Below are 26,456 nucleotides of genomic sequence, written 5' to 3'. Positions count from 1 at the left end.
AGGTAAAGAATCGAGCCGCTCTGCCTGAAATGCCTGGTAGTGGAAATATGAAATCTGAATAATAAAGTAAAGAAATAGAAAAGGATCAATGAGACAGGCAGCACTCAGGAGGCAAAGGCAGGGAGGCGGATATCTGAGTTTGAGGGCAGCCAGATGTACAAAAGAAAGATTAACGAGACCCAAGAGACAGAAAAAGTAACTGCAGTATATACTTGAGAGCTATAATTGCCCCAAACATCTAATATTTAACCAGCGTTATTCCCCAGAGGGGATGGGTGCACCGTTCCTGGAGGTACTGCAATACCAGGTCGATGCGTGGAGTGGACGGAGCAAGCTCCTATTCCAACTCCTAGTTCCAAAAATCCATTTAATATATTGTCCTCGGATAGAGGACGTATCAGATATTAAACTGATAAGAACAGATACTACACTTGATCTTAGCCAAAAGGCCGAGAAGCGATACCTGACACACACCGCGCAGCCATGCTCTGCGTCCGTGAGACACATTAACTTTGTGGTGACCGCTAGCAACCCTCACATCCTGCTTTCCCCGCGGCTCCTTCCTCCTCCCGTCCGCGACTGCGTCCTCCACGCCTCACTCCCACTCCAGCACCCACAGCTTCAGCTACAAAGTCCACGACCCCGGCTCTCCCGGCGTTCCCGAGCACGCACGCCGAGTATGATTTGCATGCCCCGCCCCCTCGGGGTGGGGCTTCACTGCACTGAACCTCCTCTGTCTGCCTGCGCGCGGGTTTTAGGACCGCTGAGAACGCTCCTGCTACGGCCTCCAAGGAAAAAGGATACGGCATTGTGGTGGGAGATGCTCCAGGGGAGACGCAGTGGCGCATGGTGGCAGAAAAGAGCACACCTACTGTTCCTAGTTAGCGCTTGCGTTAGCTGACAGACGAGCTTCTCCGGCCAGTGGAGAGGCAGCTTCCAAATCGAGAGGGCGGCGCAGGAATGGGGAATCTAGCGGAGGCGGAGCGAGTCTGTCCCACCGGGCACTGCGGCTGCGCGTTTCCCCCTCAACTCCTGAAACTTCTTGACTGACTCTGTGCTCTCCCCTCCCTCACCTGGTCACTTAGTGACCGAACCGCGTGGGTGTTTCCATCTCCTGCGCCTGCCCAAATTAGATATAGTCCGGGGTATTTTACCTAGTCTTGCTAGTAGCCATGGGGCAGGCTTCGGGGAGAATGCTGTATATATAGCATCCTCGGATATTCTCAAAGGATGCTATAAAAATTGCTGAGTGGTTAGGATCACTTAAATGCTCTTGCAGGATTCAGTAACCATCTTTACACGATGCCTCACAACTGTTAGTTGCAGGGTATTCAAAACCGTCCAGAGTGCCCGAGTTTCATTCCCAGCAACCACATGGCGGCTCAAATTTATCTGTAATGGGATCTGATTCTCTCTTCTGACAAACATGGAAAACAGAGCACTTATACACATAAAATAAAATTTAAACTCTTTTTTTTTTAAGCCACTAACATAAGAATTCTCCATATAGGCATTTCTTTGGAAATTTTGTTGATTATGTTTTACTCTCAACTTGGAAAAAAATTCAACTGAACTCCAGGAAGAAAGCCTCCGTGTTCTTCCCAAGTCCCCCATAATCACTCCACCACGTTTTCTTCTTTACAGGGGTTCCTCTGTGTAGCCGTGGTTGTCCTAGTATTCGCTCTGTAGACCAGGCTGGCCTCCAGCTCACAAAGATCTGTTTCTGTTCCCCGAGTGTGGGGACGCGATGGCCAGACCTAACCTGGAGCACTGTGTTGTTGTTGTTGTTGTTTCAAGACAGGGTTTCTCTGTATAGCTCTGGCTGTCCTGAAACTCACTTTGTAGGCCAGGCTGGCCTTGAACTCAGAAATCCACCTGCCTCTGCCTCCCAAGTGCTGGAATTAAAGGCGTGTGCCACCACCGCCCAGCTGAGCACTGTGTTTTTGTTGGCCTGGCAAAAACTGCTCTCTCCTAGCCAGAGTGTGCGAAACTGAGTAATAACTTATACAGTTTCCTTGTGATGACTAAAGAGACACAGATGGAGCCAGGCATCCCGTAAGGGTCATTGACTTTTTGCTCATGAGTGCCTGGGAGATCCTAGTAGCCTGCGGGTAACATGAGAAGGAAGGATTGTAGGTATTAACAGCTGCCTTTACTGTGGTACAGCTTGCTTATCGCTATGGGAACGGTATGCAATGGTCTTCTTACTATATAGGGGGGTAAGAAACAACTAAGGGAGGCAAAACAATTTTCCCACTCAGCTGTGAGTCCATGGATAGCTATAACACACCTTTCTGATGTCCGACTTTAAAACCCCACCTTAACACCCCCGCTCCACCCTGACCCTGCCAATTGGCTCTAAGGCTGCCCATCCTTCTGCTGGCAGTAAGAATAAATTCATTTCATTGACATTTGAATTGTCTGAATCTTTGGTCTTACTTACACAGTTCAAGCATCACAGTACATGTGCTGGGATTAAAAGCGTGCACCCCTATCCCAGTGCCCTTCTTCCTATCCCCCGGGTATTTATAGGTAAAGATTCATCACATTTCCCTATAATACTCTGCACCACTGTGGCCTGGCCTCATTGACTTAAACCTTATCCGGGCTTTGCTAGGTGTGCCAGCCCTTGCTGTGTGCTCCTTGTATGTGGTAGTAATCATTTCTTGGTTGACTAGACCATGGGTATGTGGTGATATAGAAACACTGACCAGAGCGGCATTTGGGGAGCTGTTGGCCTGGCGCACGGGGCAGGAAGAAAGATGTGGCATTTAGTTGAGTTTATGTTGTGTTTATGAGTGTCCTAAAGAGTTAACACTAAAACAAAAAGGTGGTGTATTTTTTGAGTCAACATTAAAGACCAGATCCAGGGAACACATGTCCAACAACATGACCTCTGGAAGGTGTGATTCCCTCTAAAGCAGTGATTGTCACCTTCCTAACCCCGTGACCCTTTAACACCATTCCTCAGGCTGGGCTGACCCCCAGCCATAACATTATTTCACTGCGACTTCATAGCTGTAATTTTTACCACTGTTATGAATCATACTGTAAATATCTGTGATTTCTGATGGTCTTTGGCGACCCCTGTGAAAGGGTCATTCGACCCCTGGAGGGGTCCAGACCCACAGGTTGAGAACCACTGCTCTAAAGGGATTGTGTGAGACCTTTACAATCCCAGAATGAACGTAGAGTGGAGTTTGATATTATAGACCTGGGCAGTGGAGGTAGGAACCATATGTAATGGGATCCGATGCCCTCTTCTGATGTGCATGATGACAGAGCACTCATATATATTAAATAAATAAATAAATAAAAATTTTAAATATTTGTGTCCTGGTGCACTTTGGTGAATTTATGTGTAACATGTGTACGCAGTTGCCCCTGGGGAGCCAGAGGGCCATCAGATAGATCTGAGTCCTGGGGACAGAACCCAGGTAGGTCCTTTGCAAGAGCATTAAGTCTTCTTAAACTCTGAACCATCTCTTCAACCCCAGATTTTTTTTTAAAGATTTATTTATTTTATGTGAATACACTGTAGCTGTCTTCAGACACTCCAGAAGAGGGCATTGGATCCCATTATAGATGGTTGTGAGCCACCATGTGGCTCCTGGGAATTGAACTCAGGACCTCTGGAAGAGCAGAGAATGCTCTTAACCACTGAGCCATCTCTCCAGCCCCCAGATTTTTTCTTAATGTGGTAGTTTTGTCTCTGATGGGCTTCTTCTCTCCCTCAGTGACACAGATATAGGCCAGATTAGACTAGATTGAAAGTAGGTCAGGGCAGGTTTATTAGGGGGTAGCTCTTGAGTAGAGGTCAATGAAGTCACACATTCCTGCTAAAGCAAGGACGTTTTATAGCGCTCAGGTGAGGAGTGATGGTGTGCCAGCTAGGAGCTGGGATTGTGTCTACACATGGTTGGAAACTGAGGCCCTGGGCAGGCACTCTTGGGAGGGCTGGTGAAAACAAGGAGATGAAGAGTTAGTCAGGAGTTTTCTTGGAGGGGTGCAGAAGGAAGGCAGATGGAGTTTCCCAGCTTGGGCAGGGGCAAGTGTGGGTTCCAGTTTTAACAGTCTTGTTACTTCTGAATATAAAATCATTCTTTTTCACAGAAAAAAAGATATTATAGTTTTTGTTTTCCAGTGTGAGGAGGGCTGGGGGTGGGGATTGAATCTGGAGCTTTGCCATGCTAGGGAAGTGATACCCCTAGCAAGTCATATCCCTGACACTTCTTTCACACATAGTCCTGTCAGTCACTGTTTTCTTCCAAGGCTTGTGAATTTTGATACAAGAGTCCCAACCTAGGATTCCATACTTCTCCCTGGACCCCTGAATCTGGCTTCTCCCTTAATGTGTCCAGGCCTTTACTCTCTCAAAGGCCAAGGATCTATGGTTGCCAAACCTACAGAACTTTTCTGGTTCTCAAGTCTTGACACAGTGAAGTGGGCCAGACCCCAAAATGGGCTCCAGATATCAGGAAGAACAATAATAACTGTCTTGGCAAAGTTCAGTCATTTTTGTCAATGGTAGTAACGTGTAGGCATATGCTGTGGGGTGGACTGGAAGGGAGGGCTTCTGAGGACAAAGGGACTGGAACTATCTGTCCTGGAACTCACTCTGACCTTGAACTTAGAGACCCACATGCCTCTGCCTCTGCCTCTGCCTCTGCCTCTGCCTCTGCCTCTGCCTCTGCCTCTGCCTCTGCCTCTGCCTCTGCCTCTGCCTCTGCCTCTGCCTCTGCCTCTGCCTCTGCCTCTGCCTCTGCCTCTGCCTCTGCCTCTGCCTCTGCCTCTGGAGTGATGGAACTAAAGGAAGCTACCTCTTCCTACTGACCAGCCATGTTCACTCTTCCATGAAGGCCTCCCTGGGCTCCCAGCTCCTGTGCAAGCGGGAGGCAGACATCAGCTCCCACTCGGCTCTCCTGCAGATCCCACAGTGTGACTATAGCGGAGTTCTTTGTTGCCTTCCCACCCTTTCTGTTTCAATGCCTCCTGGACCTATTAGACCCCAGCAAATGCATGGGTAATGTGCTGAAAGTAGGATTCTTGACCGGTGAGAATGCTCAGTGAGTACTGTCAACTTGCTGTACAAACCCAACGCCTGAGTTCTATCCATGGAGTCCCTGTAAAGGCACCGGGAGAGAACTCCACACTACTCCACACTGCTTTGACCTCCACATGTGTGCATTGGCATGTATGTTGTCCTTCTATCACACACACACACACACACACACACACACACACACACACACACACACTAATAATAATAAAGAGAGGGACTGGCCGGGCGTGGTGGCGCACGCTTTAATCCCAGCACTCGGAAGGCAGAGGCAGGTGGATTTCTGAGTTCGAGGCCAGCCTTGTCTACAAAGTGAGTTCCAGGACAGCCAGGGCTACACAGAGAAACCCTGTCTTGAAAAAAAACAAAGAGAGAGAGAGAGAGAGAGAGAGAGAGAGAGAGAGAGAGAGAGAGAGAAAGAGAGAGAGAGACGGTGTTGAGAACACTCGCTCTTCTTCCAAAGGACCCCTGGTTTAGATCTCTTGATTCACAAAGGGCAGCTCACAGCCTTGAACTCTAACTTCGGGAACCTTGTGCCCCTCTGCTGGTTTCTAAAGCTCATAGCATGCGGCAGACAAACACATTCACATAAAAATAAATTTTCTGCTAAAATAATTTAATTTATTATAATTTGATTCGGAGCTGGTTAAATGGCTCTGCGGTTAAGAACACTGACTGCGGGCTGGTGAGATGGTTCAGTGGTTAAGAGCACTGACTGCTCTTCTGAAGGTCCTGAGTTCAAATCCCAGCAACCACATGGTGGCTCACAACCCTCCGTAATGAGATCTGATTATACTGTATACTGAATCACATTAATACAGAGTCCTCCTCTGGTGTGTCTGAAGACAGCCACAGTGTATGTCTTAGTCAGGGTTTCTATTCCTGCACAAACATCATGACCGAGAAACAAGTTGGGGAGGAAAGGGTTTATTCAGCTTACACTTCCATACTGCTGTTCATCACCAAAGGAAGTCAGGACTGGAACTCAAGCAGGTCAGAAAGCAGGAGCTGATGCAGAAGCCATGGAGGGATGTTCTTTACTTGCTTGCTTCCCCTGGCTTGTTCAGCCTGCTGTCTTATAGAACCAAGATTACCAGCCCAGAGATGGCACCACCCACAAGGGAACCTCCCACCTTGATCACTAAATGAGAAAATGCCTTACAGCTGGATCTCCTGGAGGCATTTCCTCAACTGAAGCTCCTTTCTCTGTGATAACTCCAGCCTGTGTCAAATTGACACAAAACTAGCCAGTACAGTGTACTTACATATAAAGAAATCTTTTTTAAAAAATGAACAGCCGGGCGTGGTGGCACACGCCTTTAATCCCAGCACTCGGGAGGCAGAGGCAGGCGGATTTCTGAGTTCGAGGCCAGCCTGGTCTACAAAGTGAGTTCCAGGACAGCCAGGGCTATACAGAAAAACCCTGTCTCGAAAAACCAAAAAAAAAAAAACAAACAAACAAACAAAAACAACAACAAAAAAAACCCAAAACAAGCAAAAAAATGAACTGGGTGTTATCTCTATCCTCAATCTCAAACTATGAATAGCTCAGTCAGGAGACTTCAGAAGGAGGCAATGGGACATTAGCAATCTGACCCTTTACCCAAATTTTCTTCTGGACAGTGACAGTGCATCAGGGAGCAGTGCCACCAGCTTGGTTTAAGTCCCCAGTTGGCCCTGGGACTTGGTACATGAGGGTTGCTTGAGAAACCCCCCTCTTTGGGTAGTTTTAGCTGCCCTTTCACATATGGGCCCCTCTGCACACACATACTAATTTTTAGATGAAAGTTGTATTTTCTTCATTCAAAACAAAACCAAAAAAAAATCCCAAAAACTAGTATATGAAAATTGGATTTTGTGATTTCCCATGATATTGTAACTCTTTTCATTCAGGGCCTTTGGGTCCAACCCAACTGAAAATCCACAGGCTGCCTCATTTCTCCTACACTTCTGAGCAAGTTGTCAGGCTAAGGGCAAGCACTTGTAGAGAGGCTGACAGCTCTAGGATCTTCTTGGCTGAAGTTAGGTAGTAAGACGGGGACACAGGCAGATTGCTTGTCTTGCGCTTGGCATGCCATGGTCGTTCAATAGAGCAGCGGTTTCCCAAGCCTTTGGCCAGTTCTGCATCCTCTGTCCTAACCTCCCTAGGCTTAGCCCCATCTCTGGCCCTCAGCTGCTGCAGCAATCTATCATTCCAACCCCACACTTGGGGATGTAACAAATTCTCTAAGGTATAATCTTGAACTAATTTTTAAGGTATCCAGGGATGTAGGAAGGCTCCTTCATGGCTGGGGATTCTTGGAAGCTGGGAAGGAGGTGGCAAGTCATGTTGGTGTCAAAGAGATGGGAAACTGGAATCTGACATTGTGCAAGAAAGGGCTGGACCATGCTTCCCTCTTTTTTTTGGGGGGGGGGGAGTGTTCAAGTCAGGGTTTCTCTGTGTAGCCCTGGCAGTCCTGGAACTCACTCTGTAGACCAGGCAGGTCTCAAACTCAGAAATCTGCCTACCTCTGCCTCCCAAGTGGCATGGGCCACCACTGCCTGGCTGACTTCCCTCTTTTTCAACTTCCCCTTATATACAGTTGTTAGAAAGACTAGTACTGAATGGAATTAAAATTAAAATAGCCCAGCCTGTACGACACCCACTTTCCACTTAACTCTTTGCAGACCACAGTTGTCTTTTTGACAAATTGCCCCTTTGTGTCACCTCCCTTCAGGGCTGTTTATACTACAGCCGACTGAAACTGCTGGGTGGTTATGCAGTTGCATAACTCCAAACAAAAGCATTACCTGCAGGAACCGAGTGGGGGACTCACTGGCCTCAGGAGGTAAAGGAAAGGTCCCATGCTCCTGAAATGGAAACCTTGGAATAGTCTTGAGGACCGATACACAGGAGTGTAACCAGACCTGGACAGTTACCAGGGGTGGGGGTGGAGACGGACCAGCCAAACGCAGCAAGAAAGGTATGTCCAGACTCTGCAGCTCCCTGCAAGCAGGATAGAGAGCTCTCTTCTGTGGACCCAGCTGTTTTAAAGTTACCCATGCCCCTTGCAAGCTAACCCCTCATCCATACTCCCGATAGAAACTCACTGGTCCACCAAATTGGACATTGGTGCAGTTACTACTTTGGTCTGTGGTGGCCCCCTTTCCAGGATGAGTATGAGTTGTGACTCTTCGGAAAGGTCTGTCAAGCCATAGCTGCTTATGGAGTTGTTTTTCAAGGTCAATTAAAGTGGGAAGGCTCATCCTAAATAAGAGCGTCACTATTCTCTGTGCTGGAGTTCTGTACTAAATAGAAAGGAGAGAGCAAGCTGAGCTGTAAGAGTTAAAAAAACTAACTCCCTCGCAAACTGAGGTTAAAACTAAATTCCTGTGTAAATACGAGAAAAACGTAGGAATCAGTAGGACCTTATTCTTAGCCTAAGGATTGTTGTTCACGGGAAGTCTAGCCTGAAACCCTAAAGCCAGGCTGGTCAGTAGCTGACTCAATCTAAAGACAGTAATCTAAAGAAAAGATGATCTCAGAGCCTCACCCCTTATTGTTAATTGTTATGCAAAAATGTTGGTGGGATGCCCGTTCTGTTTCTGTAACCTCACTTAACCGTTACTTGTTCAGAAAAACAAACCTACAAACCAAGAAACGCCTCAGGCAGCAGGACCCCCCCCCCTCCCCTAAGAGCTGAGACAATTGTGATTTTTGCCTTGAAAAACTTCAGTCCCTGTTTTCCCTGTCTGCAGCAGCTCTCAGATTGGAAAGGAGGCCGATGCTGTGGCACTGCTGAAAAAAAAAAAAATTTAAATCTTTTAAATTGAAAGATGATTTGTTTGGGGCCGGGGGTGGGGGTGGGGGTGTGTCTTTCCTTAGTGGTTCCGAATTCCCACAACAAAGCATTCATGGTTGCTTCTGCCTCAGGTTTCTGCCGCCACAATCAAATAACCATGCCCTCCAAACTGAGTCAATGTTGTAACTCCGAGGGACATGCCAAACAGCGGACCGAAGAGGATGGCGTATGTGATTCTGTATCCTATCAAGTCGGCGTGTGCTACTGAAGGAAGGTAAAATATTGTAAATTGTGAGTTGTTTAAGAGCCCACTGCCCAGGCCTGGGACTGGGAACAAAGCGAACAGTCCCCAGGCCTGCCAGGGCAGGGCTGTTGTTAAGGCATTCCTAAGAACATCTTAACTGTGAAGATGAAAAGAATTCAAGGAGGCAGAGGCAGGCGGATTTCTGAGTTCGAGGCCAGCCTGGGCTACAGAGTGAGTTCCAGGACAGCCACGACTACACAGAGAAACCCTGTCTCGAAAAACCAAAAAAAAAAAAAAAAAAAAAAAAAAAAGAAAAGAAAAGAAAAGAATTCAAGGAAGCAAGCAAGGCTATCTTGTCTGAGTCCCCACCATCTGGCCGGAACCTCCCCTCTGTCTATTGCCCCTTGGCGCCAGGTAAAAGTCATACATCAACTGGTTGCTATGTGAACAAAGATAAGCCCCCAGCCCACAGGAACAAAGTCCTGTTGCTCTGTAATCCTTCTGTTAATGTTTGAATAAGCCAATAGTGTGTCGCTATGCTGAATTCCACACCCCTAAGCCCCTTACCCCATAAAAACTCCTAGCTTTCGAGCCTCGTGGCCGGCATCCGTTATCTCCTTTGTGAGATGCATGTCGGACCGGAGCTCCGTAATTAAAAGTCCTCATGTAATTACAGCAAGAGATGGTCCTTCATGATTTTTTGGGTGCACGCCGAATCGGGAATGGGGTGGGGGTTTCCCCACTAGGTCTAACACTACCACAAGCAGTTCCTCACACCTGTACAGAGCAGTTACAGGGGTTGGTTGGCTCTGATAGCATAGTTGGACCCGATGTGTGTGTGTGTATCATACATATATATATATATATACATATATATATATGTGTGTGTGTGTGTGTGTGTGTATGATCTATTATATACTGCAGTTATATATTATATATAATCTTGCAGTTAAACATGGTGTAGAAGCAGTGTAGGATAGAAGCAGTGTAGGAGATCCGGGCTGCCTTTTTGTCTTCCCAGGGCCTTGCCTCTTGGGCTTACAGATGAATTTCCTTAGGAAACCATCTCCTTCTGCACTTAGTCCAAGGTCTCCCTTCTTTTCCTGCTTCCCACTCCATCTTCTCCTGAGCACTGAGTACATGGATGGCACTTGCACCCACTAAGAAGCCAGGTTCCTTTGTCCACACAGTCCATTACGTCTGTTGTTGGCCAACAAGGGTCAAGCTCAGGTCTGTTGGTTGAGTGGTGGGGAAGGAGGCATTCTGTGTGTTAACAGAAAATACATACAACCTAGAGCTTTCTCTCCAGGCTGGAAACAGTTCAGCCTTGTATTTTTTCTAGGGTCCGTGTCAAGTTGTGTAAAACCAGGATTATTTAACGGGGTGGGGAGTGGGAGGGGGAGATAGGATCTAACTATGTAGTCCAGGCTGGCCTGCAACTCTATCTGTAGACCAAACCGAACTCACAGGAATCTGCCTGCCTCTGCCTCCCGAGAGATGGGCTTGGGACACTCATATTTGTCTCCAACCAGTAACCAGGGCCTTGAGGGTATATGACAATCTGGGCTCTTGTAGTTGAGGGAATACTTGTTTGGAAGCATGGAGGACCTGAAATTACAGGACATGTGACCAACAAGACAATGCAGGCAAGAGCACCAAATGACTGAAAAATACTAGCATCATCACAGCGTGTACCGCGTGTATGTGGCCTGCAGTCAGTGGGACTGCATTTTTGTCCATCCTGTTTTGTAGCTAGCTCACAGTCAGTATGTACCTGGAAATGGTGCTTTGGTATTAGCTCTTAACTTGTCCTCTGCACATACCACTATCCCACTTTTATTGAGTTTTTCTCTTTAAACTTGTATTTATTGTGGTGTGTGTGTGTGTGTGTGTGTGTGTGTGTGTGTGTGTGTGTGTTCCCGGCTGGTTTGGGCATATTTATTTACTGCGGAGGCAGTTCCCTTGTTCTCCTTACAAAACACTGTGAGCTCCCAACTGAGTATTGGGACTTGAACCTGGGATCTCTGGGAGAACCGCCAGTTCTCTGAATCCTAATATTCTTTGACAGGTGTCAAAAAGTTTTAAGACTGTAACAGGGACTGGAGAGATGGGTCAGGTTCAGAGCTGCTCTTCCAGAGGTCCTGAGTTCAATTTCCAGCAACCACATAGTGTCTCAGAATCACTTATAAAGAGATCTGCTGCTCTCTTCTGGCCTACAGGTATACATTCAGGAAGAATGCTATATACATAATAAATACATAAATCTTTAAAAAAAAAAAAAAAGACCATGAGGGGGGAAACCCTAGAAATTAGGAGGCTAAGGCAGGTATAAATACGCACAGCTTTCCCTGACTTGTCAGCCAGTATAGAACTCACCTGAAGTCAGTAAAGAACGCACTCCTATGGCTGTGTGCCCACAAACACATTATGCATATGCACACACAGAAAGCTATTTTTAAAAATTGACTTTCAAAAGTTTTAGCAAATACTAGAGTTTTTGACACCACCAGCCGATTCCTTAGTCAAGGGTGTTAGATACAACACTCACAGGTGCTTTGTGATATGCCAAGCTGGAACTTGCACTTTATAATAATAATCTTGACTACAAAGCATACAGGTCAGAAATATAACCTCTAACACTAGGAGCTCACAGTCTTCTTCAAGTACTCAAATACAAAAACTAGAAATGAAAACTAGAAATGTATTTTTTGGCTTTTCAAAATAGTGTTTTTCCAGGCTGGTGAGATGGTAATGAGATCTGATGCCTGCCCTCTTTTGGGATAAGTAAATATTTAAAAAAAAAAAAAAAGTAACCCTGGCCATTCTAGAACTCACTCTGTAGACCAGGTTGACCTCGAACTCAGAAACCCACCTACCTCCAAGTGCTAGGCAGAGAATTAGCTCTTATTTTAAACCAGCGTTATTCCCCAGAAGGGGTGCACCGTTCCTGGAGGTACTGCAATACCAGGTCGATGCGTGGAGTGGACGGAGCAAGCTCCTATTCCAACTCCTAGTTCCAAAAATCCATTTAATATATTGTCCTCGGATAGAGGACGTATCAGATATTAAACTGATAAGAACAGATACTACACTTGATCTTAGCCAAAAGGCCGAGAAGCGATACCCGACACACACCGCGCAGCCATGCTCTGCGTCCGTGAGACACATTAACTTCGTGGTGACCGCTCGCAACCCTCACATCCTGCCTTCCCCGCGGCTCCTTCCTCCTCCCGTCCGCGTCTGCGTCCTCCACGCCTCACTCCCACTCCAGCACCCACGGCTTCAGTTACAAAGTCCACGACCCTAGCACTCCCGGCGTTCCTGCTCACTCACGCCGAGTATTATTTGCATGCCCCGCCCTACGAGGGGCGTGGCGATTTGCACAGAGCCACCTCCTCCTGGCAGCTTCTTTGAGGCCCACCTACGCTTCTCCCTCCTCAGAGGAAAGCGAGGTGGAAACAGGTATCCTGAGGAGCTGAGGGTTGGTTTCGAGTCAGGCGGTCCGCTCTGTGTCCGTGGTGTTTCCTCCAGTCCTGAGGCTGTATGTGACTTGACACCGTGTCCTCCCCTTTCTCACTCGGCTATTTAACGACGGAAAGCCTCTCCTGAGCCCATCACAAGCGCGATCCAGGGATGTTCTGTCGCCCAGGCATTCATAGCTAATTCAGCTTTTTGACTCTTTTACTCCAATCTGCTCTCTTTATTGGCTGTAGTATCCATCTGGACTTTTCTCAGTGCGTCAGCCCTTATCAGGTGCGCAAAAAAGTAAGTTTTCAGCAAAATTTTGGGTGACTAAGCCTTAGGTACATCGCGATGCGAACACCTCCGGAATCAATTGGGGAGGGGCCCTGGCCTCATTCAAGGTTAAGATGATCTGAAGTAATAGGACATCAAACAGGTGGGAGAGTCAGGTGGGAAAGATGTAAATTTCTGAGGGCCAGGGCAGGGGCTCTCCATATTCATTGTGTAGCCCTGGCTGCTCTGGAATTCGATATGCAGACCAAGCTGGCCACGAACTCTGAGATCCTCCTGCCTCCTGCCTACTGCCTCCAGCCTCCCGCCTCCCGCCTCCGGCCTGCCTCTCTGCCTCTCTGCCTCCCGACTCTTGGCCTCTGCCCGACAATGGGAGGGTTTTTAGCAAAATCGTTAAATCGTTTAGTCAAGGGCTGGAGAGATGGCTCAGCGGTTAAGAGCACTGACTGCTCTTCCAGAAGCCTTGAGTTCAATTCCCAGCAACCACACAGGGGCTCACAGCTATCTGTAATGGGATCAGATGCCCTCTTCTGGAGTGTCTGAAGACAGCTTTAGCGTTCGTAAAATAAATAATTCTTTAACTTTTTGTTGTTGTTGTTCAAAGTCAGCTACGGTCAATTTTCTGGGTGGATGACTTTAGATAAATTACTTTTTCCGTACTTCCCATACGTAACTATAGCCCTCAACTATGTACTAAAAAAAGATCGAATATTCGGAGTTGCTAGATCTAAGCATGGCGTGCAGATTTCTTCCGACCATCCCTTCAGATGCCCTCAACGCCTGAGCGTCTGGCTCCTGCAGCCTGTCACTCAGACTCCCTAGGTTGCAGTCGTAACACATTTTCTAGGGTCTTGACTTTAGACTAGAGATTCTCTGCGTGGCTGGGGAAAGCAGGTAGAAAGACAGGCTGGTAACGGAGAGGGGAAGCTTGTTCAACAGTAGTGCCTGGACACTTCATGCACGGAAAAGCTGGGCCCTGCTCTTGGGAGTGACTTCCCCTCCTCTTTTCCAGTGCTCCTTATATACAATCCTTGGGAGTAAGGGGTTGGAAGGCGTGGGATCAATGACACAGATTCTGGAGCCAGATGAAAAGCAGAGCCAGACTTGTTTACTGTTCTAGTGAAGACGCTTTTATTCCCTCTGCCCACGTCCCCTTGGTCAGTAACTGCTTGTCCTGCACCTGGCACCAGCCCCTTGGCTCCAGACACTTGCTCTGTCCTTGTCTGTCTCTGGGTTTCAGGCAGGTTCCAGGGTTAGTACATTTGGAAGCGCCTGCTGGTTAAGTTTAACTTATGTATCTGTTCCCTGAGGAGTATAGAATAATTGAGGGACTTGGTGGACCATGTCCCCCTGATCCTCTCTGAGGTGGAATTATATACCCGGTAGGGGGTCAGGCAAAAAAAAAAACTAAACCTAGGGTCGCTCGAAAGAAGAGACATGCCGGGCGGTGGTGGCGCACGCCTTTAATCCCAGCACTTGGGAGGCAGAGGCAGGCGGATTTCTGAGTTCGAGGCCAGCCTGGTCTACAAAGTGAGTTCCAGGACAGCCAGGGCTATACAGAGAAACCCTGTCTCGAAAAACCAAAAAAAAAAAAAAAAAAAAAAAAAAGAAGAGACATGTCCTGTATCATCTCTGACAACAAGAGTCCAGCCTCTGGGTAAACAGAAAAAAACACGTGGAGCCCTGCTCCTTTCTCTCCCTATCCCTGCAGGTCGTAGCCGATAATTGCTTTTGCTCACATTTCCCCTTTGTGACATCGACTCCTCTTCAGGGCAGTCCGGACTGCAATGGCTGGAGTAATGCCACTCTGTCCTGTGTCTTTTTAAACTAGTGCCACACAGGACCAAGGTTTCTGGAAATGTCCAGAAGTATCCAGTTGACACGTCTCTTTTCTAGAACCCCATAGGTGCTTTACTCAGTTCAAAAGGCGTTAATACATATGCCTTTCTGTACTATCAACTCCTTTCCTGCCAGTAGTTCATCCTGTGTCTCTTGCTAGAACTAAGCAGGAAGCCTCGACAGCCTCCTGCCAAACAGCATGGATAAGTCAGAGACCACTGTAAGTCTGCATTAACTAGGGAGGCCCCAAGTGGCCTTCAGCTGACTTGAGCCCTGGGCAGCAATGATGGGGTTCTGCTGAGAAAGCCTAATGCCATGCCATAGCTTTTCCACAGAGTGAATCAAAACCAAGTAACGAGGGCCCAGACTGACCCGTCAGCCATTACAGTAGTGGTATGTGACCTAAGACAAGCCATTTAATCCTCAGAGAAATCTTTACCCATCACACAACAGATCCACGTGTGCTGCTTCGAGGATCCGCACAGGTGAGGGATTTCACTCTGCACTAGCTGTTGTGGGTTCCAGGTTAACACTGGTTCGAAAATGGAATTAGGAAGGTTGGCGAGGGTATTGTCAAGCTGGACATAGTGACATACACCCTTAATTGCAGCAGTGAGGAGGGGCGAGCAGATCTCTGGGAGTTCAAGGTTGGCCTGGTCTATATAGTGAATTCTAGGATAGCCAGGGCTACATGGAGACATCTGATCTCATGAGATGAGGGAGAGAGAGGTTGAGAGATTGTTGGCCCCCTGGTGAGGTATTCCTGCAAAGGAAGGAAGGCAGAGTTGGGAAGCTTGGCTCTGGGTACCGGTCTTAACTGAGAATGATGGGTCTTCTCTGTTTTCTCCCAGCCTCTCCTGCATGTGTGTGGGGCCATATCTAAGGGTTCCCCCCTTTTTGTCTTTTCCATTTCTTCTAAGATGTATTTTCAGGGGGCATAAATATATATAATATAAATAAATATATTTTACCTTTTTAAAAAATATATTTATTATTATACACAAGTACATTGTAACTATCTTCAGACACACCAGAAGAAGGTATCAGATCTCATTATGGGTGGTTGTGAGCCACCATGTGGTTGCTGGGATTCGAACTCAGGACCTTTGGAAGAGCAGTCAGTGCTCTTACCCACTGAGCCATCTCACCAGCCCGCATTTTACCTTTTTAAGGTGTGGAGGAACTATTCTTTCCTTTAGAATTAAGCCTGTTATACCTATTCTTCATGTTTAGAGACTGTATGAAAACTAGACAGAGATGGGTCTCCCTAGGGCTGGAATGTTCACAAGGAACTCAAGTGGCCTGTAAGAAATGTAGGTATCAGCCTGGAGAGATGGCTCAGCAGTTAAGAGCACCGATTGCTCTTCTGAAGGTCCTGAGTTTAATTCCCAGCAACCACATGGTGGCCCACAACCATCTGTAATGAGATCTGATGCCCTCTTCTGGTGCGTCTGAAGACAGCTACAGTGTACTTAGATATAATGATAAATAAATCTTTAAAAAAAAAAGAAACTTAGGTATCCATATTTAGGAGCAATTTAAGGGTTAGGTAGAGATGGCTCAGTAAAATACCCCTACCTGAAGGATTAAGTCTCTCTTCCTTTTCTCTCTTCCTCCCCTCCCTCTTGTGATAAAGGATAGTCCAGGCTGTCCCCCCCCCCCCCCCCCGGCTGGTTTTGAACTCATGATTCTTGTGCCTCAGTGTCCAGAGTGTCTGAATTACAAGCGGGTCCCATTATGCCTTGGCAGTGACCAGTCTTTTTAGATTGGGGGGAAAAAAAGCCCAGGGTCGGAGTTCGGGGTGGAAAATCCAGCAGAGGCTCTGCCTCAGAAGGAAGAGGTGAGCTTAGAGAGGTTAGCAAACGTCGCAGGGAGAGCATCACTCAGCTCCAGTCAAACCACACAGTTAGTGTGAATGACATGTTTCCCTGAGTCCCGGCACACAGCATTTCCTGTCCTCATTGGCAACAGCCACTTTCCTGTGGCAAAGCTTCACTGGCTGTGCCCAGGGGGGCTCCCTCCCTCCAGGCTCCCTCAGAACCAGACCCTGCTCTGGTTCCTGGCCTTATCCAGCCTGTGCTGTTCATGTCATCTCTGGAGAGTCTCCGGAGGCCTCCTTAGAGCTGTTCTATGCAGAGTCATATACAGTCGTGTGACACTACATGGTGGGATATATTTTGAGAAATTCTCCGTGGGGCAGTTTTCCTTGGTGACATCACAAAACACAGTGGGTGCAACATCACTAGGGGGTGTCATGGACAGTCAACAGTGTCATTAGGAAGTACTGGAACATAGCTAGTAAACTATATTCAGATTTTTTGAAAGGCAGGTAGGTTCTCATTGTGTATCTTTGGCTTGCCTAGAACTCACTGTATAGACCAGGATGGCCTCAAACTCACAGAGATCCACTTGCCTCCGTCTCCTAAGTGTTGGGATGTGTTGAGGTCTGAGTTGCCGCACACCCCACATTTATTGATTTATTGAATGCAAACCCCAAGATTGACCTGGTCTGTAGCTCAGAGTCAGGAGCTGTAGGCCACAACCACAGATGTTTTTCTGGCTCAGTTTATATAGGTGGAAACCCATAATGAGCTCCTGAGCATGTGTGGGGAGTGCTGTGGGGTCCTCAGCCTTTCCCCAAGCTTTTTTAGTCCTTTAGACAGAACAGTTTAACCTGCCCTCTGTAGGGCTTGGCCCTCAGTGAAGGCTACAACTGGAGAATTTTCAAGAAGAAGGAGAAGAAGGAAGAAAAAGAAAGAAGAAAAGAAGGAGAATAAACCTCAAAATATACAGTCAACTTGACCTTGCTATGAGCTGAGCTACTTTTCTGTGTCTACTGTCAAGCTGATGTTGTGTCAGCAATATGGGATGGCCGGCAGGCATGAGACAGGAGAGTTACAGCCAAGCTAACAGGCTTCCTCAGGATTAAAGGTGTGTGCCACCATATCTTGTTCTAATCATGGATATATAGTTAAAAAAAATCTCTTGCCGGGTGTGGTGGCACATGCCTTTAATCTCAGCACTCGGGAGGCAGAGGCAGGCGGATTTCTGAGTTCGAGGCCAGCCTGGTCTACAAAGTGAGTGCCAGGATAGCCAGGGCTACACAGAGAAACCCTGTCTCGAAAAACCAAAAAAAAAAAAAAAAATCTCTCACCAGCACATTTAACCAAAGGATGGATCTTTTCTGTGGAATTGTGTTCACTATGCTGTCAAGACATATTTATCTAAATAAATATATTAAAAAAACCCTCAATTTTAACTATTTGTTGGAGTTCTTTTAAATAATTTAAGAAAATTTTATATAATTTAAGGCAGTGGCAAAACATGCCTTTATCCCAGCAGTTGGGAGGCAGAGGCAGGTGGATCTCTGAGTTTGAGGCCAGCCTGGTCTACAGGATGAGTTTTAGGACATCCAGGGCTACACAGAGAAACCCTGTCTCGAAAAAACAAATTGTGTGTGTGTGTATTGCCAATTACTTTTAGCTAAGAAAGGAGAGCATCCTTTTCCATTTAGCTGAGCGTTCACAGGTTGAGAGGCTGGCCTTGAGTCAATTGAAGCCTCTTGTTTAAATGTTGCTGAGACTATTTAAAGGTGAGTCCTTTGAGGCACGAGGCTGCTGCAGCTTTGCACGAGGCGTGAAAACCAGTTTGCTGATCTACTTTTGGTCCTTAGCCCCATCCATCCCTGTAGACTGCAGCTCACTTACAGTAAGAGCCACAAGGTGGCAGCACAGAGAATCACACAGGATTTAGGGCAACCCTGAGAGGCTTATCTGGTATTTCAGCAGGTGCTATGGAGAAATAAAGGAATAGGAAGCGAAAACCTCGTAGACATAAATGTGTTTATTTGTGGCAATGAAATTGGTAGGATCTTGGGGCAAGTCTTTATGGGGCTCTTAGCAAATATGTGCAAATATCTGTCTTGTTCTTTCCCTGCTAAGGTTTTTATTATTATTTTTTTTTTTTCTTTTTTGGGAAGACTCTCACTATGTAGATTAGCTGGCCTGGAACTTGCTATGGAGGCAAGGCTGGCCTTGGACTTACAGGGATCTGCCGACATCCACCTCCCAAGTGTTGAGGTTTGTTACCGTTCTTGTAGCTTTTCTTTTAGTTTGTGATTTTGTGACATTGTGTAACAAGTAGGTGGTAGTGAATGCTTATTAGAGTTTAATTGGGAAAAGACACAATGTGACACATTCTAGGCTTATTCTTAACTTTAGTTGAGTTTAATGTCACAAGACCTCGGAGAATGAGGGCTGCTTGGTACAGGGGTGGGGATGGGGGTGCAGGGAGGGAGGTGTCCTTGCAGGGAAAGAAGACATCAGAATCCCTGGTTGATCATTGTGACCACTCAGGAGCCATTAGCAGTCCTTGCTGTGGTGAGAGGTTTTGATGGTAGAGGTGTAGATATACAGACAGACTTAGAATGTGGGGTGTGGTGGGGGTGCTGCCCCAGCTGTTGTTTTGACAGGGTTCCTTCCCAAGAGGAGATGAGCCTGACAGGAGAGGGAGGAGTCTGAGAGAAGAGTCAGGTGGACTGGTCAGGGGACTCTTGCAGCTCTCTCTGAGTGGCAATCCGACCTCTTCCACATCTCTGACCGACTAGCATCCAGATTGCTTCTTTGTTTATCCAGGTTTCACAGAACAAAGACAGACTAATGATTACCCAAGAAGTACAGCTTATCTGGTTTGATTTTTCATGACATGTCCAGGGTTACAAGTTCAGTCACAATTAGAAAATACAAACAGAACAGATTTCAGTTTTATTATCAGCCTATAACTCCAATTTAAAGACTGTCTCCTCCAAAGTGCACACATTTATTATATGGCAGCCTGCTTTTAGGCTGGCAGTGTTTGGGGTTTGAAAGCATTCCAGACAAACAGAAGATAGATGGACCTTTCTTTAGGAATAGCAAATATTGATACCTAACTTCTAAAGTAGGGAGAGTTTATTTTATTTAATCTATTTTATTTGCTGAGTTTGGATCTTCCAGGGGTCTACCCTGTCCCACCCCCTATCTTTAAACTACACTGTCAGACAGCTCTAATCGTATTGTAAAGGGAGGCCTTGAATCTGTAACCCTTTTTTTTTCTGGCCAGTTAGAGTTTGTCAGTTGTCTCAGTTTACCTTGCACTATTTACACTGTTTCCGTTTGCTCAGGGACAGATACCCCCAAGAAGATTCCTGGAGTAATGGCCTCACCTAGTGTCTTAGTCAGGGTTTCTATTCCTGCACAAACATCATGACCAAGAAGCAAGTTGGGGAGGAAAGGGTTTATTCGGCTTACACTTCCATACTGCTGTTCATCACCAAAGGAAGTCAGGACTGGAACTCAAGCAGGTCAGGAAGCAGGAGCTGATGCAGAGGCCATGGAGGGATGTTCTTTACTGGCTTGCCTCTCCTGGCTTGCTCAGCCTACTCTCTTACAGAACCCAAGACTACCAGCCCAGGGATGGTCCCACCCACAAGGGGCCTTTCCCCCTTGATCACTAATTGAGAAAATGCCTTACAGTTGGATCTCATGGAGGCATTTCCTCAACTGAAGCTCCTTTCTCTGTGATAACTCCAGCTGTGTCAAGTTGACACAAAAATAGCCAGTACACCTAGCTATGTGCTTATCAGCGCTTAATGATCTCCAGAGCTCCAAATAGGGCCAGATAAAGTTAGCTTTAGGATTTTTCTAGAAACACTCAGACATAATTTTCTCAGAAAAAGACATAAAATGAATCTAATGCAGAATGCCCCAAGAGCGCAGCATGCAAAGACCAAAATGCACGAGTTACGAGACAGAAGGACAGCGATTACATCATTCAGCCCAGACTTGCTGTAACTGCGTCAAACCACTGGGCTAGCCTTAGGATCCTCGCCTTTCCCAGTGGATATGGCTGTGCCCGTATAGTGGTGTGGACAGCTGTGGTTGTAGATTTGCTTGTGGGAAAGATGGCCGGTGTAAGGAAGCCCCTGCTGCAGGGATCAAAGGTTGAGCACAGACATCTGAGTTTCATAAACTTCCAATTTTTTTTGTTCTGGCTTAATGGTTTTTTTTCCTGAGTATGAATACTCTATCTTTCATCTTTAGGCATATTTCATAAGATATTGGGCTCAGAACCAGTCTTTTTTTTTTTTTTTTTTTGGTTTTTCGAGACAGGGTTTCTCTGTGTAGTCCTGGCTGTCCTGGAACTCACTCTGTAGGCCAGGCTGGCCTCGAACTCAGAAATCTGCCTCCCTCTGCCTCCAGAGTGCTGGGATTGAAGGCGTGCACCACCACTGCCCAGCTAACTTCTGGCTTCCTTTAAGGGACTACATTGCCTTTTGTACTTGTACCTGTCTGAGTGTTCTTGCTAGTGGTAATTAGCAGCTGATTTCTATCCAATGATGGTTGCTCAAATTTAGACCAAGTACTAGGAGCTGACACATAAGTTAGTTTGCTTTTACAAGGTTAGTCTGTGAGAGTTGAAATTTCTTGAATAAAACTCTCAGTACCATTTGAGTGTTTTCTCATATTTTTCTTATTCCTCGTGTTGGGGATTGAACTCAGGAGGGCGTCCTTCTAAAAGCCGAGTTCTTTCCAGGTTTGCAGTTCAGTGAAGAGTCTCTGCTGAATTTTGAGGGGAGCAGAAATGATTATCAATTGGAGCTGACGAATGAGCACAGACTATTGTTATTGAGGTTTTCTCGGGGTGTTTTTGGACGGAAGGAGATGAACCTGAGTAGCAGCAGCAAGCATTGAGGAAAATGGCTTAGACGTTTAGGAGGAACCACAGGGGCTGGGCAGAAGGGTGGAGAAGCCAAGCAGAGACATAAGAACACAATTCTTCTCTGGGCTTTGGACACCACCCAAGCGTAGGAAGTGCTCCTAGACTAGCTCTCCCTCTGTCCCTCTGATCCAGTCCCGCCCTTCACCAGACTGTAAAGGGTTACAGAAGTTGACCCTAGTAAGCAAAACGAATATTGAATAACTCACGGAGAATAGAAAAAGTCCTGTAGGAATGTCCTGGGCCCCTGAGGCCTGTAGTCTCCTCTTCAAGAAGCTGTCCCTAAAGCAATTCACATTTCCACCTCAAGCATTCTCCTTCGTTGGCTCCTGGTGTTAAAGATATGAGCTGTGTATGCTCAGCCTACATTGGTCATAGTTTCTTGTAGAGGATAAGGAGCAAGAGGTGGTAGGGTATCTTTAGTCACGTACAACCTGCAGAATTGAGGGTGTTTTCAAAAGACAAAGGAGAGGTGAGGATGTTGTAGAAACAAGTGACTCGGCTGGCCGTAGGTAGTGGCACACACCTGTAGGGGGAGGTGCTGATAGTAAAGTCTGGCTCCCTAATTGGTTCTTGATTTGGTCAATAAAGAAGACAGGAGCCAATTGCTGGGCAAATGGTAAAGGTGGTACTTCCGGGTCCCAGGAGGAAGAGAAGATGCAGGGAAAGAGAAAGGGGCATTTCGGCCAGGCTTTGGAACGAGAAGCGCGTGACTACCATGTAAGATCTTGGGGTAGCTAGAACTAGAGGCCTCCACCACCAGCGGAGGCTGGCTGATACAGGTTAGCCGATAAGGGTAGGAGATTCTGCTCCAGCCATTGTGCTATCTGACAAGTTCGAAGATAATAAAGTTGTCGCCGGGCGGTGGTGGTGCACGCCTTTAATCCCAGCACTCGGGAGGCAGAGGCAGGCAGATTTCTGAGTTCAAGGCCAAGCCTGGTCTACAGAGTGAGTTCCAGGACAGCCAGGGCTATACAGAGAAACCCTGTCTCGAAAAACAAAAAACAAAAACAAAACAAGATAATAAAGTTGTCTAAATGTTTTTCTTCCTCAGAGCAAAGGTGGGCAGTGATAGAGAAAAGCATGGTCTCAAAAACAAAAGAAAACAACAAACAATAAAAACAAGTGAGTCAATGAGCCTCTCACCCTGCTTTTCTCTTGGTGATATTTAGTCATGGAACGTCTTCTTAAAAAGTTCACTTTTATTTATTCAAAGATTTATTTATTTGTTTATTTATTTATTTAATGTATGCAAGTACACTCTCTTCAAACACACCAGAGGAGGGCATCGAATCCCGTAACAGATGGTTGTGAGCCACCATGTGGTTGGGAACTGAACTCAGAACCTCTGGAAGAGCAGTCGCTGCTCTTAACCACTGAGTCATCTCTTCAGCCCCCTATTATATTTAAAAAAAAAATTATTTTTATGTGTGTGAGATTTTTTTCTGCATGCTCACCATATATGTGCAGGTGCCTATAGGCACTAGAAGGTTTGGATTCTCTGGAATTACAGTTATAGGCAGGTGTGAGCTACCATATGGGTGCTGGAAACTGAACATAATCCTTTGCAAGAGGAGCAAGTTCTCTAACTGCTGAGACCTCTCTCCAGCCCCTATTATTATTATTTTAATATTTTATTGTTGAGGCAGGGTTTCACTATATAGCTCTAGGCTGCCCAGAACTCTCTACATAGATGAGGCTGGCTCCAAACTCACCAAAATCTGCCTATCTCGGTCTTCAGAGAGCTGGGATTAAAGGCCTCTACCACTAAACTGGGAGGCAGAGGCCATCCTTGTCTACAGAGTGAGTTCTAGGACTGCCAGGACTACACAGAGAAACCCTGTCTCAAACACACACACACACACACACACACACACACACACACACACACACACACACGGCTAGGCCTGGCCTTTTTAAGTTTATGTATGTATTTGAGTGTGGGTACTGTCCAAGTGAGTACATTTACATAGAGGCCAGTGGTCTCAAATTCCTCTGGAACTGGAAGAGGCAGTTGTGAGTGGCCTGATGTGTATACTGGGAGCTGAACATGGGTCATCTGTAAAAACCAGTGTGTGCTTCTAATCGCTAAGCCATTTCTCTAGCGCTCTCTCTCTCTCTCTCTGTGTACACACACACACACTCACATTATGTCATGATGTGCATGTGGAGATCACTCCCTCCTACCATGTGTGTTCTGGAGATCAAACTCGGGTTGTCAGAATTGGCACAAGCACCTTTATCCACTGAGCTGTCTCCTGGGCCCCCATGGGACTTCTTGCTGTGATTTCTCTGAGCCATGGTGGTTCTCCACTGTGCCTTACCACATCTCTCAGGGAGAGGTACAGCTCCTAAGTGGAGCTATCGAAGTTCAGCAGAGCTTCCTAGGCAAACACTAAAGAGTTTTGGTGGAACCCACTAATGATGTATTTGGATTTTCTCATTTTCCCTTCTGCACACGCCCTTCTCCCCCTCTGGCTCTCAGTAATTGTCAGTAAATTCCTAAAGGCTGGGGTGTGTGACGAAAGACTCCAAACTACACTAATTGTTTTCAAAATAGACCCAGACAGACTCAGGGTTTTCCTTGACACAGAGAAGTCTAAAAATAGAGGCTGGCCCCTTTCCTAGTTCTGCTCTGAAAACAAGCAGCTGATGGCACTGTAAGTCACCAGTTGCCCCAGGGGGACTGCCAACTCCACCGACATCAGGTGCCCAGGGACTCTCGGTAAATGTCAGATGCTACCATGTGCGGTAGGCAATACTGGTTAAGGCAGGCGGAGGAGCAGTGGGGCCTCACTCTCAAAGGGGAAGCTCAGAGCTTCCCTACGAGGGATGTCTGAAAGGGGAAATGTGCTCAGCCACAAAGCCGAAGGTGAAGGAGAAGCAGCAAGAGCCAACTCCCAGGAAGACAACACTGTGACAGACACTGAGGTGATGAGCCTTCAAGGGCCAACAAACAGGTCAGGCTCAGTGGCTCAGCAAAAGGCAAGCCAGACAAACCTCAGTTGGATCCCCGGGACCCACATTGTGGATGAAGAGAACCAACTCCGGCCAACACTGAACCCCACCTGTGTGTCAGGGCACTCATAGCTGCCCCCAGCCCTGCCAAATAAATAGATGTAATAAGTGAGCTTTAAAAGGGATCTTCAACTGTTACTTTTTAAAATAAAAATTAGAATATCTTAATTTAAAAGTAGGCAGAAACCGAACATGCTCTTTATTAAGGCTGAATGCTAACTTGATCCACTCATTAAAGAGACACAGTGGGTGGGTGGGCTGGGATGTCAAGGGACTAACAGGAACAAAGCCCCTAGCACTGCATAAGCTGGGCGTGGCAGCACATACTTGTAATCTTAGCCCTTGGGAGATGCAGGCAGGAGAGTCAGAAGTTCAAGGTCATGTTCTGCTATATAGAGGGTTTGAAGTCAGCCTGGCCTATATGAGACCTTTTCAAAATAAAACACTGGGGGCCTGGGCCTGTAGCTCAGGGCTTGAGTTTGGTGTGAGCAGGACCCTGGGTTTGACCTCTAGGCACGCACACCTCACCATGGCACTCGTCCCTTTTCTTGCCTTATTTGTTCTCTAGTCTATACTAACTTAAAGTTAACATACTTGATAAGTGCTTATTTCCTTGTCTAACCACCCCTCACCAGAATGTTTACTTTTTGCTGGTCTTGTTTACGTACTAAAACATGCCTCACACATAGCTTAAATACTTCTCAAGTAAATCAGACTGGCAAAGGCCAAAGAAGCAAAAACACCTGCTTTAGGGTTTTACTGATGTGAACAGACACCAGGGCCAAGGCAACTCTTCTAAGGACATTTGGGGCTGGCTTACAGGTTCAGAGGGTCAGTTCGTTATCATCCAGGCAGGCATGGTGCAGGAGGAGCTGAGAGTTCTACATCTTCATCTGAAGGCTGCTAGCAGAATACTGGCTTCCAGGCAGCTAGGGTGAGGGTCTTAAAGCCCACATCCACAGTGACACACCTACTCCAACAGGGCCACACTTTCTGATAGTGACACTCTCTGGGCGATCACACCTTGTATTTTATATTGAGTATAGGGTTTGTATGCCAGAGTCTAAATTTGAATTGCACACTGGAAAGCAATTTGGCAGGATTCATTAAAATTAAAGGGGTGGGCTGGAGAGATGGCTCAGTGGTTAAGAGCAATGACTGCTCTTCCAGAGGTCCTCAGTTCAATTCCCAGCAACCACATGGTGGCTCACAACCATCTGTAATGGGATCCATTGCCCTCTTCTGGTGTGTCTGAAGACAGCGACAGTGTACTCACATATGTATAAAATAAATCTTTTTTAAAAAAATTAAAGGGGCATCATACGACACAGCAAGTCGACTGCCACATCTTTATTCAGTTGGCATAGATGCTCCCAAGTACATCACTTTAAGGATGTGCACTGCAGCCCTTAGTACAAAAGGTTGGGATTGGTTAACATGTTCACCATTATGTTCACGGTCTGGTTAAATAACACTGGCATCGGTAAGATTAGGTCTGCGTTAGGAAGACAGAAAGATACACATACAGTCTGCACGACATGAGTGAAAAGAGCCAGGCACAAAAATGTGTGCATGGGAAGAGTTGGAGGGAGAAAGGGAATAGGGAGGGTGGGTGGGGCTATGCAATGTTTTAATTTCAAAAGATAAAAACAAACAAACAAAAACCCTCAAAACAAAACAAAACCACAAAAATTTGGTGCGTTAATCTGCTGTTTGGACAGAGAAAAAAAAAAGTGGGATTTCTGGGGGCTGGTGAGGTAGATGGCGCTACACAAGACAGGATTCTGTTCCTAGCACCCACATGGTAATTTACAAAAATCTCTTGTAATATAACAGTTGTAGAACTCACAATTGGTTGCTTTTTTTTTTTTTTTTTTTTTTTTTAGTGTTCAAGGGCTGGAAGTTTGAAAAAATAAAAAAAACTTTTACAAAGCGTGAATTGTGGGAGACCTTTCATTTCCTCTGCAGTGAAGTCAATTAAAAGGACGGTTGGGTTCGGCCGCGC

At 46.5% G+C, this 26,456-nt stretch overlaps 2 non-coding genes across 2 annotated transcripts; both read right to left on the bottom strand.

Annotated features, from left to right (window-relative positions):
• Positions 1–270: 270 nt before the first annotated feature.
• LOC115032526 (U2 spliceosomal RNA) lies at positions 271–461 on the bottom strand. The gene has a single exon (XR_015048883.1). It is a non-coding gene; the product is annotated as a U2 spliceosomal RNA (small nuclear RNA).
• An 11,555-nt stretch (positions 462–12,016) lies between these two features.
• Positions 12,017–12,207, bottom strand: LOC115032490 (U2 spliceosomal RNA). The gene has a single exon (XR_003838161.1). It is a non-coding gene; the product is annotated as a U2 spliceosomal RNA (small nuclear RNA).
• Between the last annotated feature and the right edge of the window lie 14,249 nt (positions 12,208–26,456).

Source organism: Mus caroli, unplaced genomic scaffold (assembly GCF_978045245.1).
Source record: "Mus caroli unplaced genomic scaffold, Mus_caroli_1 scaffold_1, whole genome shotgun sequence".
NCBI classification, from domain to species: domain Eukaryota; kingdom Metazoa; phylum Chordata; class Mammalia; order Rodentia; family Muridae; genus Mus; species Mus caroli.
This window is presented reverse-complemented; position numbering and strand designations above follow the sequence as displayed.